At 32.1% G+C, this 12,246-nt stretch overlaps 1 long non-coding RNA gene across 1 annotated transcript; it reads left to right on the top strand.

Annotated features, from left to right (window-relative positions):
• Positions 1–200: 200 nt before the first annotated feature.
• Positions 201–5,818, top strand: LOC145242494 (uncharacterized). The gene is made up of 2 exons (XR_013862754.1): positions 201–734; positions 4,462–5,818. It is a non-coding gene; the product is annotated as an uncharacterized LOC145242494 (long non-coding RNA).
• The last annotated feature ends 6,428 nt before the right edge of the window (positions 5,819–12,246 follow it).

Here is a 12,246-nt window from a genome sequence, read left to right as displayed (position 1 = left end):
TTCTCTAATCCTATGAGATATAACTGTAAGCACATCTGCTGTAGATCTAGCAGAACAGAAACCATATTGCGTGTCACTAAGAAGGTTATTTTTGTTGAGATGGTTGATTACTTCTCTATTTAATACAGATTCTAGCAACTTACTCATGACGCACAGGAGACTTATTGGCCTGTACTGAGAGGGGGATGAACGATCACCTGAATTCTTAAATACAGGGCATAAGTTTGACTGTGCCAATGTTTTGACCAAGTTTGGCGACGATTAGTCAAGTGATGTTGATGCTAGGCTGTACAGCAGCAAACAAAGAAGATGATTCAACAATATTTTTAAACTTGCGGGATTTTGTTGCAATGCCTACGAATTCTCATTAATAAAAATTAAACTAAAACTACTTGATCAATTTTCGTGATTTTCGGAATATATTTTCGTTTCTTTAATGGTACGTACATCATACAGATTTTTCTTTGTTTTTTTTTTTTGTTTTTTTTAATATATGGGAAATTCTGGGCAAGAATTATAAGAGAAATTGTCACAATGTCAAGATCATATAACTGTGTGTGTGTGTGTGTGTGAGAGAGAGAGAGAGAGAGAGAGAGAGAGAGAGAGAGAGAGAGAGAGAGAGTTCTCTAATATACTTATCATTCATAGGGGACATTAGTTCAGTCGACACCGGACATTTTCTTGGGTCGTAATCAATGTCGATTAATATTTTTCCCCCATAAACGTTTATTTAAGTAAGTTCGATTATCCTTTTTATCGATTACAACTAAGAATCCATACGAAGGGTATCTTTTCGTTTTAAGCTACTAAGAAGGGGGTGAGGGGCAAAGAGTTGGACGGATGCACGCTGTGCGCAAAACTTGTTAACATTTTTAATTCTGCTGCTGTCTTTTTCTTTTCTTGTTTTCAAAGTTAAAAATGTTATTGTCATCGATTAATACCACTAATTTATTCTTATGTAAGATCGTTGATTCTTTTAGAAAACAATTAAGTGCATTTTCTTATATTTATGTCGGCATTTAACAGGAATAGGGTCCCAATTTGTTCTTTAAGGGAGATAACTCCACTTTCAAATTAAGTCATTCAAATCGTTTAGAGTTTGAGTACTCGCAAAAAAGGTAAATGTGTAGTTTAGCGGCGTAAATTATTTGACAAGCAAAAAATTATAAAAACTATTTATTTTTATATAAAAAGCACTATTAGACCCAAAATCAGAAAACGTTTTTTTGTTGTTTTTTTTTATTATTATATTTGCATCATTTTTTATTAGACTAAATGTACGACATTCATTTGCTTTTAAAATTTTGCCTTTCTAAGATTTGACAGATTGGCCTTTTTTAAGACCATATTTGACCTTTTTTACGCTCTTTCATTATAAAAAATATGGCGGCCAAAAACATGGCTCCATTAAAGAGTGTAAAAAAGACCAATCTGTCAAACCTTGGAAAGGCCAAATTTTAAAAGCAATATGGCAACCTCGAATATCGTACATTTAATCTAATAAAAATGATGACAAAATAATAAAAATGAATTTTTTTTTTATTATTACATTTTCACCCCAAACAAGGCACATTGCCACTTTGGTGTAGGGGGCTACTATCAGGGGCAGCAACTACTGGGGCACTATGTTTGGATTTGGGCAGCAAGATGTCGGTTCACGTTACACTTGAACTTCTGCATGTCAGTACAGTTGGGGAAGCAGGGACCTGGAATGGAATTCCAGAGTCTAGCGGTTCTGGGGAAGACACTACTGGAATAGAAAGATCTTTTACATCTAGGGATCTCTACTGAGTGGGGGTGGGATTTAGCTGCCTGTCGGGTTTGTCGAGGGTGTCTACGTCATGGGGGCACAAGTGTCTGCAGTCCGTCAGAGCATTCACCATTAAAATACTTGTGGACAGGTTTTATTTCAGCCTTAGGGTCTAAAAATGTTTTATATAAAAATAATTTATCATTTTTTGGTCTGTCAAATAATTTACACTGCTAAACTACACATTTGCCAAAAACTTAATTGGCATGTGTGCATTGTAACATTTTTTTTTTCATTTTAGGAGAGTTCCGTCCACGACAAGAGAAGAGTTAACAAAGTAAATTTGCCCGAGGATGTTAAAAAACACAAGTGTCCTTATTTTATTTGAAGTAAAAACAAAAAAAAAAAAAAAAAAAGAAGAATCAAACAAATTACAGCAAATTTCATCATACACATGAAATGTCGAAATGAAAACTTACCATGTTGTGTTGTTCAAAATGAAAGAAAAATCCTTCTAGATTGAAGCAATTAAAAATGTTTGTCTAAATTCAGAGTATTTGGTCGTTGGGATTCTGGATTAAAAAAAAAAAAAAAAACTACCTTATGTCTAACTGCTCTTGTGGGGAAGTAATTCAGCATACTTTGAGGAGCTGGATTTAAAAGCCGATCTTGTATCGAATTGTTTTCGTAGAAAAGCAAGTAAATAAAGAAATTGTTATTAACTTGAGTTATCTTTCTTCCTTAGTTAGCCACTTTTTCGACTGGTTTATAAAGATGGATCTCTATTTTCGGCCTTATTTTCATTTCGGCATTTCATGTGTATGGGGAAACTTAGTGTTTTTTACGTATTTATTATTATTATTGAAATATGTTTAAGCAATAAATTTGGGTAAGATTGTATATTAGCACCCTCAGCTAAATCAACCCCCAACTCATAGATAAATGAGATTGTACTGTTTTTAGGTGATAACTACCTGAAAAACTAGTTGAAAAGAAAAAAAGTATATTTTAGAATTTAATGTGGAGAATCAGTTTCACATATAAATCTAAGGTAAAAAAATGATGCCTACCATCATCTCTGGTTCATTGTAGCGTTTTAATGCACTTAGGCAAAACTTTTTTGTTGTTATTGTTTTTACTATGAGAGTTAAATTCTATTTGGGGAAAGGGGAGATAGTCTACATTTTTAGCCAATTACATGCGGTTTTACACTATTGCCAGTCAGCTTTAAGGTTAGTAATAAAAAGAAAAATAATTTTTGGTCAGGACGCCAGCATCTTCAGACAGCCTAATCTGGTAGCACCAGATGCCCTAACAGTTATTACCATTCTGGACCAATGTGGTCCTGGGAGCAATGGTAACTAAGGGGGGGGGGCAACTTCACAGCCCCTAAATGGGGCTTCATCACTGAATGTCTTTTAAAGTCAGCCCAGATGTGGCAACTCTTGCTGCAATTGATGGTAATTTACTCTTAAATTTCTCATTCATTTTTATCTAATATATAAACCCTCATTAAGACCTGCTATCATTCATGAATCGCAAATATCTGTTTATGTAAGAGACTATTTGATATACCTTCTTTTCCTGTATAAATTTTAAATTAAAAACATTTTAACTAAAATGAGGTCAATAAATTACATGCAATGCTGACTAGGTGCAGCTTGTTTTTTTTTTATTATATAAATGCTGGAATGCTTGTCTCAAGGTAGATAAAATGAATTTCCCCAATAGAACAGTTTATGTACCACTTTAATGTCCCCATTACGAAGATTAAAATCTAGATATAATGCTACCAAACTTTTTGTCTAAAATCCTTATTCTAATTTTGAGTAGGAAACTATTATTATAGTAGAAAAATGATCCAAAAATAAATGACAAAAGAAATAACTATCGTAGAGAAAAGAAAATTATTCAATTGTAAATATTAATTGTAGTTGTCCCAAACAAAAATTTGTATCAATCTAATCAAAGAAGCTTTGTAAAGAATTCCAGGTAAAAAAAAAATGGTAATATTAATCCAGTCAGGGTCAGGAATGGCCTCCTCTCGTGTTAAGATGAAAAAATTAAGTATATTTTATACAACTATTCACGTACCCGATTGGTTTGTTTTTATCACCCCTGGCTATAAATATAATTGTCCAAATCTTTGTGATCATACCCAATGTGATTATGCCAAAAATATTTCACAGTTCTTGCATTACTTTTGTGTCCGTTTACAAAGATTAAAATAAAGATATATTGATACTAAGTTTTATGCCTAGAATCCTTATTCCAATTTGGAGATAAATCCATTGCATCGTTTTGCTCCTCTTTGCATGAAACTAAGTTAAACTAAATATATAAAATATATAGCCTATATTAAGACCAGCTGTGTTCCAAAAATCATAATGGTTAGTTAATTAGTTTATGAGTACAAATATATAAACACATACACATACCTAATTATATATAAATCAAGATAATTATGCAAAATTTTTATATAAATAGGTTAAAGATATTTAACATGTGTATGTTTTTCAATCTTACATTTGTTGTTTTATGTAGAAAAAATATATTGATGTAAATTTCATCATTTGCTGTTATACAGGGTATCTCAAAATTAACCATTTATTTTGATGTCAATTTGGTTGATTTGGGGACACTCTTATTTCAGGTTGATTTTCCAGGGCAATGCCAGATGATTGTAACTAATGTTACATTTTTTATTTTAGATTTTCAACATTTCAGTGATCGTAACAAAAAACAATATTTTGGCTTGTCTGAAATGCAAGTTGAAAATTGTAAACAGAAAACAGTCTGAAGAGGAATGAATGCGGAAAAGAAAATCTTCAGATGCCAAATGTGCAATAAATTCTACAAGAAGCAATCCTTGCTGACATTACACACAAGAGGTCATAATGGGGTGCGACCATACAAATGTAAGCTGTGTGAGAAAGCTTTCTTCCAAAGTAGCCACCTAAAGAGTCATGAGAGTATACACAGTGGAGAGAAACCATTCAAGTGTCTCGTCTGCGGTAAAGCATTTTCACGGAATAGTAAAGTGAAGAGACACATGAGAACTCATACTGGAGAGACCCCATTCCAGTGTAACGAGTGCGCGAAAAGTTTCCCACAGAAGGGTCTTTTGAAACGCCACATGTCAGTCCACACAGGCGAACGACATTACCAATGCGAAATATGTGGCAGAGCGTTTTCACAAAACGTGCATCTAAAACGTCATATCGACACACATTCGGGTGAGAAACGATATAAATGTGACATTTGTGACAAACGATTCACGCAAAATGGCAACTTAAAAAGTCATATGAATATTCACTTTAAAGAAAAGCATTCAAAACGAACAGTTTGCTATGAAAAAGAAAAATTCAAGTCACGTACTACAGATTGATGGACGGTCAAAAAATAATACAGATGTTCTTATTATGGAAATGAGAGAAACTCATTTGATATCTTCTCTTTAGTGACTCCTAAATATCACTTTATTTCTTTATTTATTAAGAAAATGAACTGAAGGCAAGTCATTCACACACACACACACACACACATATAAATACCTATATATATACATATGTATATATATATAGATATACACACACCAGGTTAAAAGTATTCAAGAATTAACTAATGACTTTAACAAGGTTATTAAGAGTGCTCAATGAAAGAAGAACAAGTGTTAAGTGTTGTGACATTATGTTGAGCAAAGATGGCGGCGTAGTTCAAATCAGATCCTGACTGTAATTGGCAGTAACCAAGATAGCAGCCAAGAATCAAATGCGGTCTGTGGCGTATTTAGCAGCGAACTGATTGAATCCAAAAGTCGACAATTTTTATACTAACTTTGGAAAGTTTTCATTAGTACAGCTGGTGGTTATAACAATGATTGGCGAATTTATTCGTCTCAAACCCCCATTAGGAGTCAAAAACATTTTACACACACCCTTTTTTGATATAATGGAAACATCCTTTCGGATTCAACTTTGGTTTGACTTGAGAAAAGGAAAGAAAAATAAATAAATAAAAATAAAACAAACAAATGAATGAACAAATAAAAATAAATCAATAAAATAATTTGTTTTTGTTTTTGTTTTGGGGGAATTGTTCTTTATTCTCATTGGTTAAAAGAAATTAATATATTGGTATAATGTGTGCAAAAAGAAGCCATTTTTTTATACATATAAAAATAAATACTTTTCAAATACATATAAACATATGCACAAAAGTTCACAAATATACATTTTTGTTTTTAACAAATCTTTGCCAAAAAAAAGATACAAAAAAAAGATTATTTGACAAAAAGGAAATCTACAACAAGTTTTTAACAAGTGACTTTTTTTTAACAAAAACTGGAAACATTATGTTAGGTATTAGTTGGTTAATTTGGTTAGTAAGGTAGAAACGTTCGCAGTTTAATGTCGTGCCCGGGACAATTTACAATTTTTTTTTTTTCTTTTTTGTGTGATTTTGACTGTTCATGCTTCTCTTTTTGGGTTTCTGAAAAGAGATTTATTCATAATTAGATTCCAAAATGTTCGATTATAAAATGTTTTAGTTTTATCCTTATTATAGGTTTAGTGAAAATGTTGGCTATATTATTTTCAGACATCACATAAGAGTAATAGATTTTTTACTTATTTCATCCCTTATAAAATGATATCTGATATCAATATGCTTTGACCTTTGATGAATCATAGAATTATTTGCTAAGATACTGCTTGATTGTCACAATAAATTACTATAGGTTTTTTACTTAGATCTGGTTTTAAAATAGATTTTAGAAGGGTGTTCAGAAAAATTGCCTCCTACACAGAATGGGTAAGGGCCACATATTCTGCTTCACAAGTAGAAAGGACAACAATTTGTTGCTTTTTAGTTTTCCAAGAGATCATAGGTCCAGTCTCTGACAATCTGAAACAATACTTTTTCTATCCTCAGAGTTACCCCAATCTGAATCTGTAAAGGATATGTAGACTTTTTAAATATTAAAGATTGTTCCTTGGTTCCTTTTAGGTAATGAAGGATTAGTTTTGCACGATTAAGGTCCTTAATTGTCGGTTTCGATAAGTTTTGAGATAGTTTTGTTACAGTGTAACATATGTCAGGCCTAGTTCCAGTCATCAAGTAGATGAGGCTCCCTACCATTTCCCTATATAATCGATTATCTATGGATTTTGTTTTAGTCTCCATATTTTTATTTATGTCCATTTCGACGGGAGTTTTATGCAGTTTACAATCTTGCATTCTGAACTTGAGCAGAATTTTTTCAATATATCGTGATTGGTTCATAGTTATAGTCTCATTTTCACAGGTAAATTTTATACCAAGAACCATGACAGTCGTCCAAGATCGGCCATTTTAAATTTTTATTTAATTCATTTTTAACATCTTTTAAAGTGTTGTCACAGTTTGAGGTGAGAAAAAACTAAAATCAACAATTTATTACCTACATTTTTGGTATACATGCACACGTCTATGGGACATTGCTTGAATTCCTGTTCTATTAAATAATTATGGAGTGTTAAATTCCAATTGTGTGCACTTTATTTTAGTCCATATAACAATTTATTCAATTTCCACACCCAATTTTTATTTTTCATTTTAAATCCCTCGGGAGGGTAAATGTAGATTTCACAGTCAATCGGAGCATTTAAATAAGCATTTTTTACATCCATTTGATGTATTTTTAAATTGTATTGAGCGGCAAGTTGTAATAAAATTCTAATTGTTAAATTTATCGTTGGTGAAAATGTTGCAAAATATTCCACTCCAGAAATTTGTGAAAAACTTTGTGCAACAAATCTTGCTTTAAAAGTTTCACTGCCAGAAGGTGTGATTTGTTTTGGAAAATAACCAGCATGAAGAAATTATATTTTTATCTGTTTGATTTGCCACTATTTCGTATGTGTTATTTTCAGATAAAGCTTTCAATTCGGATATCATAGCTTGTTCCTATTCTTGGTGATTTTCTGAATTAATCGCCTCATTATAACTTTCCGGTGCATTGTTCAACGATTAACAGTAATCCACTGCGTAATCTTGTATCTTTTCAATTTGTAAGAAGTCTGGCCTTTTTCGCTCCCTTATTGGGTATCGACATGTCTGGTTAATATTTTTGTCAGAAGTTCTAATGTAATTGTTGTCGTTATTAATATTTTCATTGTGATCGATTAAGATGCTAGGTAATATTTCACATTTTTCATCCACTGGATCGCCATTTTTTAAATTAAATGTATCATTGAATTTTACACATCTAACCCTTTTTATGGCATTTTGGGTTGGAAAGTAGATTATATATGCTGGACTGTTTTTATCGTAACCTACGAAAATACCTTTTTCGCTTTTAGTATTTAGTTTACTGGTGTTTTCTATAAATGCAAAGCAATCAGAACCAAATAGATGCATTCTGTTCATTTTAGGTTTTACACCACAAAACACTTCATATGGCGTTTTGCCTGGTTTTTTATTGAACGATCTATTTCTGATATATGCTGCTGCCATTAAAGCGTACATCCATAAACTATGTGTTAATTTTGATTCGATAAGTAGGCATCTTGTCATCTCAAAAAGGGTTTGCCATGCCTTTTCAGTGGTGTCATTTTGGAAGGGGGAATACGGCGCAGATTTCTCGTGTTTAATGCCGTGGTTAATTAATAGAAGTTCAAAGTCTTTACTAGTAAATTCAGTCCCATTGTCTGAGCGAATACATTTTACAGAACCGTACAGGGCAATATCAGCTAAATATTTCTTAGTGGCGAGGATAGTTTTTTAGAAAATAAACTATAATTAAACCAGAAAAATTCTCAATAAAGTTCAAAACATACCTTAGATTATTTCTCCCCATCGGGCTAACCGGACCTGCTAAGTCACAATGCACAAGTGAGAGAATTTTTGTAGCTTTTTTGTCTGTCATTCTGCTTATATCTTTTGTCATTTTCCCTGTGCACAAACATCACAATTTGGGAGATCGTCTGAAGGTATTATTTTCATGCCTTCGACTACATTTGGTATTTTTTAATATCATCTGTATTGCAGTGTCCTAGAATTTTATGCCAGGTTTCCAAATCGTGACAGGCAGTTTTTGAGGGAACCATACTTTTTAAATAATATAGTCGGCCATTTTCTTTAATGTCAAATACAGTTCCATTGGGGTATATCAATTTTGACTTGTTTTGACCAAACTTTATATTCATGCCTTGTTTAATTGCAGCCTGCATGGAAAATATGTCTTGCTTAAATGTAGGTATGAACAGAGCATTTTTTAGAATACAGTTACAGATTTCGCCTTTATTATTTTTTAGGGATATTTTAGCATCGCCTCTTTTCAAGACTATATAATTTATTTGACTACCGTCGGCAAGTTCGACAAAATGACTTTGTGGATGAAAGTTTGAATCAAAATTAATAAAATCAGATTCTTTGGTGATAACGTGTGCAAGTAGATTTTTACCGTTTGTGGTATTGTCAAAGTTACATGTCAATAGAAATGTATGTTCTTCCTCAAAGTTCTCAACATTTTTTACCGAGTCCATTTTAGAGCGTTTATATCGACATTGGAAACTTTTGTGGCTGGGTCGTGCACAATTATAGCAGATAATTTTATTCTTTTTCTTGGGAAAATTACTTTTGGGGAACACGTTGCAGTGTGATGCGTAATTTGGTGGTGTCTGTTTTCAAGAAGCATTTTTGAACTTCATAATATTGCTGGAGTTATTATTGTCCACAAGCATACGATTAGTCTCTTTTTAACTGCGCAATGCCACTTTAAATTCACTGAAATTTATGGGTTTGTCTTTTTGCATTATAACAGTTGTAAATGGTTTAAAATCGGCTGGAAGTCCCTTGAGGGTCATTGATATCAACAAGCTATCGCTTATTATTTCAGTTGTTTCTGCCCTTATAACATAGTCGGTAATAATTTCATCCACGTTACGTTTCAGAGACGTTAGTTCTGTATATAGTGATATAATTTTCGGTTTCCCTTTTGATAAATAATGTTCTCTTAATATGTTCAATGCTTTCTGTCCGTCATCCAATGCATCTCTTATAATCAGAGGCAGACTTCTATCGTCTAAGTATTGAATCAGTTCTACAAAAACAGTTGCATTCTTTTCGAGAAATTCGGGGTCGTTAGGATTCTCTGTTGGAAATTGTATGACTTTGTGTAGTTTTCGAATCCTTAGATATCCTAGAAATTTTACCTACCCCAATTCGAATTTAGATTCCGATCCGTCAAAGAAAAGACAATGGCTGGGCGCATAACCTGTTAAGTGTTGTGACATTATGTTGAACAACGATGGCGGCATAGTTCAGATCAGATCCTGACTGTAATTGGCAGTAACCAAGATGGCGGCCAAGAATCAAATGTGGTCCGTGACGTATTTAGCGGCGAACTGATTGAATCCAAAATTCGACAATTTTATACTAACTTTGGAAAGTTTTCATTGGTTGTTTAGCACAGCCGTTGGTTATAAAAATGATTGGCGAATTTATTCTTCTCATACCCTTATTAGGAGTCAAAAACATTTTACAATAAGATATAATTTTATTAATATAAACAAATTTACATGATTGCAACACGACATGCTAATAAATTATGAAGGATTAAATCTGCATTCATAATTTTATACTTCATTCTGGTTGTTGTTCTCAATCTACATTCAAAGTTTGTTTTTGAACTTAAGGAAAATCTAACAGTAATTCGTCATAAGCATAAATATGAACTTAGCCTGACAATTTCCTGTTGGGATGAAATGTGGATACTTTTCTATAACTTAATTGATGAGTTATGGTTATGTTTCCTAATGTTTATATAATTTTATTGAGCTCTTTTTAAAAAATATTTGATGGTTCATATTAACAATATATTTAAATTTAATTAACATATATATTGCAAATAAAAGAATATATATGGTTAATTATGACAGACTATAGATATATGAATATCATTAAAATATAAAAAAGATATTAATAAATGAAATGCTTGAAAGGCAAGAAGTCTGACTGCCTTAGATATATATATATATATATATATATATATAATAGTTGCCAAAATCTTCTCAATCCCACGATGAGAAAAAGAATATATATATATATATATATATATATATATATATATATATATATATATATATATATATATATATATATACTAGTGAAGGGATGATTCCAATATTTTACTCGATTCTGTACTAAATTCCCGTTTCCGATTATTCTGATTCTTTATAAATCTCTTAATATTTAACTATAAATTGCTATTTTTTCTGATTACCATAAAAACATAGGAACATGAACCACCACCGATAACATTAAATGAAAAAGTGACAGTGTTCTACGACAAAGACATACAGGCAGGCAAATACATAAAAGCAACACCATCAAGCCAGATATAGTAATATGGAACAAGCCCAAAAGGACTGCACTCATTATCGACATCACAGTTCCAAACGACTTTGGCCTTAATAGAGCAGAACGGGAAAAGATAACAAAATAAAAAAAAAATGATCTAAAAACAACATGGTCTCTGAAAGAAATAAACATCATGTCAGTTGTGACAGGGGCAACTGGCCTAATAAAAAAGAACCTTCAAAAATACTTAGAAGCAATCCCTGGAAAACCAAGCTGTAAGGAAATACAGATAGCAGCCATAAAGGGAACAGTGACTATTCTTAAAAGAGGCCTCGGATATAAATTTAAACTGTAATAGAATCAAGTGTTAGCCCCAGGATGGAGTCCCTGGATCTCTTCAAACTAACAAAAGTAAAATAAAAAAAAAAGTGAAGGCAGTCCATGCAAGTAGAAATAAAAACAAAGCAAAAAACAGTCAAATCTAAGATGGCAGCTTGAGAACCTTCCAACATGGTGTCAGATGTTCTTGGATGGGTCTATCCTCTATCATCTTTAAAGTGAGTCTTTCATGTCTTTAATTTGCTGTTCTCCTCACCTTTCTTGGGCACCTTTCTTTATTTTATTTTATTTTGGAAAACTGTTTCAGTTTTTACTGATATTTGATCGTCTCTGACAAACAGCCAAGTAGACTAAAGACAATGTTTTTCATTATGGATTGCAAAATATGTGTAGGATGAAAGAAAAGAAAATATAGGCATTTGCTGAAATAAAAAAAATAAGCAAAAGTTATGATTGTGGACTGCATGTATATATGTTCTGAAGCCAGAAACATAATATCGTCCAAATTGTTTTAAATAACAAACTCAGTGTTGGAAGGGATCTATATATATATATATATATATATATATATATATATATATATATATATATATATATATATACCTTAAAAAAAATGTTTTATATAAACACAGCAATATTTATAAATACAGGGAGGAAAGATTAAATTGTCACCCTAGAAAAGACGACATGATTTCATTTCCATTTGATGAAAACTTTTTCTTTTTTTGTTGCAGACCATCTACTAGTTGGCCAGTTGTGTACAAATCTCAAGAGCGATAGCAGCCTATCATGTCTGAAAGTGACACAATGTTCAA

Source organism: Euprymna scolopes, chromosome 21, assembly GCF_053919585.1.
Source record: "Euprymna scolopes isolate OS-2025 chromosome 21, ASM5391958v1, whole genome shotgun sequence".
Lineage (NCBI taxonomy): Eukaryota > Metazoa > Mollusca > Cephalopoda > Sepiida > Sepiolidae > Euprymna > Euprymna scolopes.
This window is presented reverse-complemented; position numbering and strand designations above follow the sequence as displayed.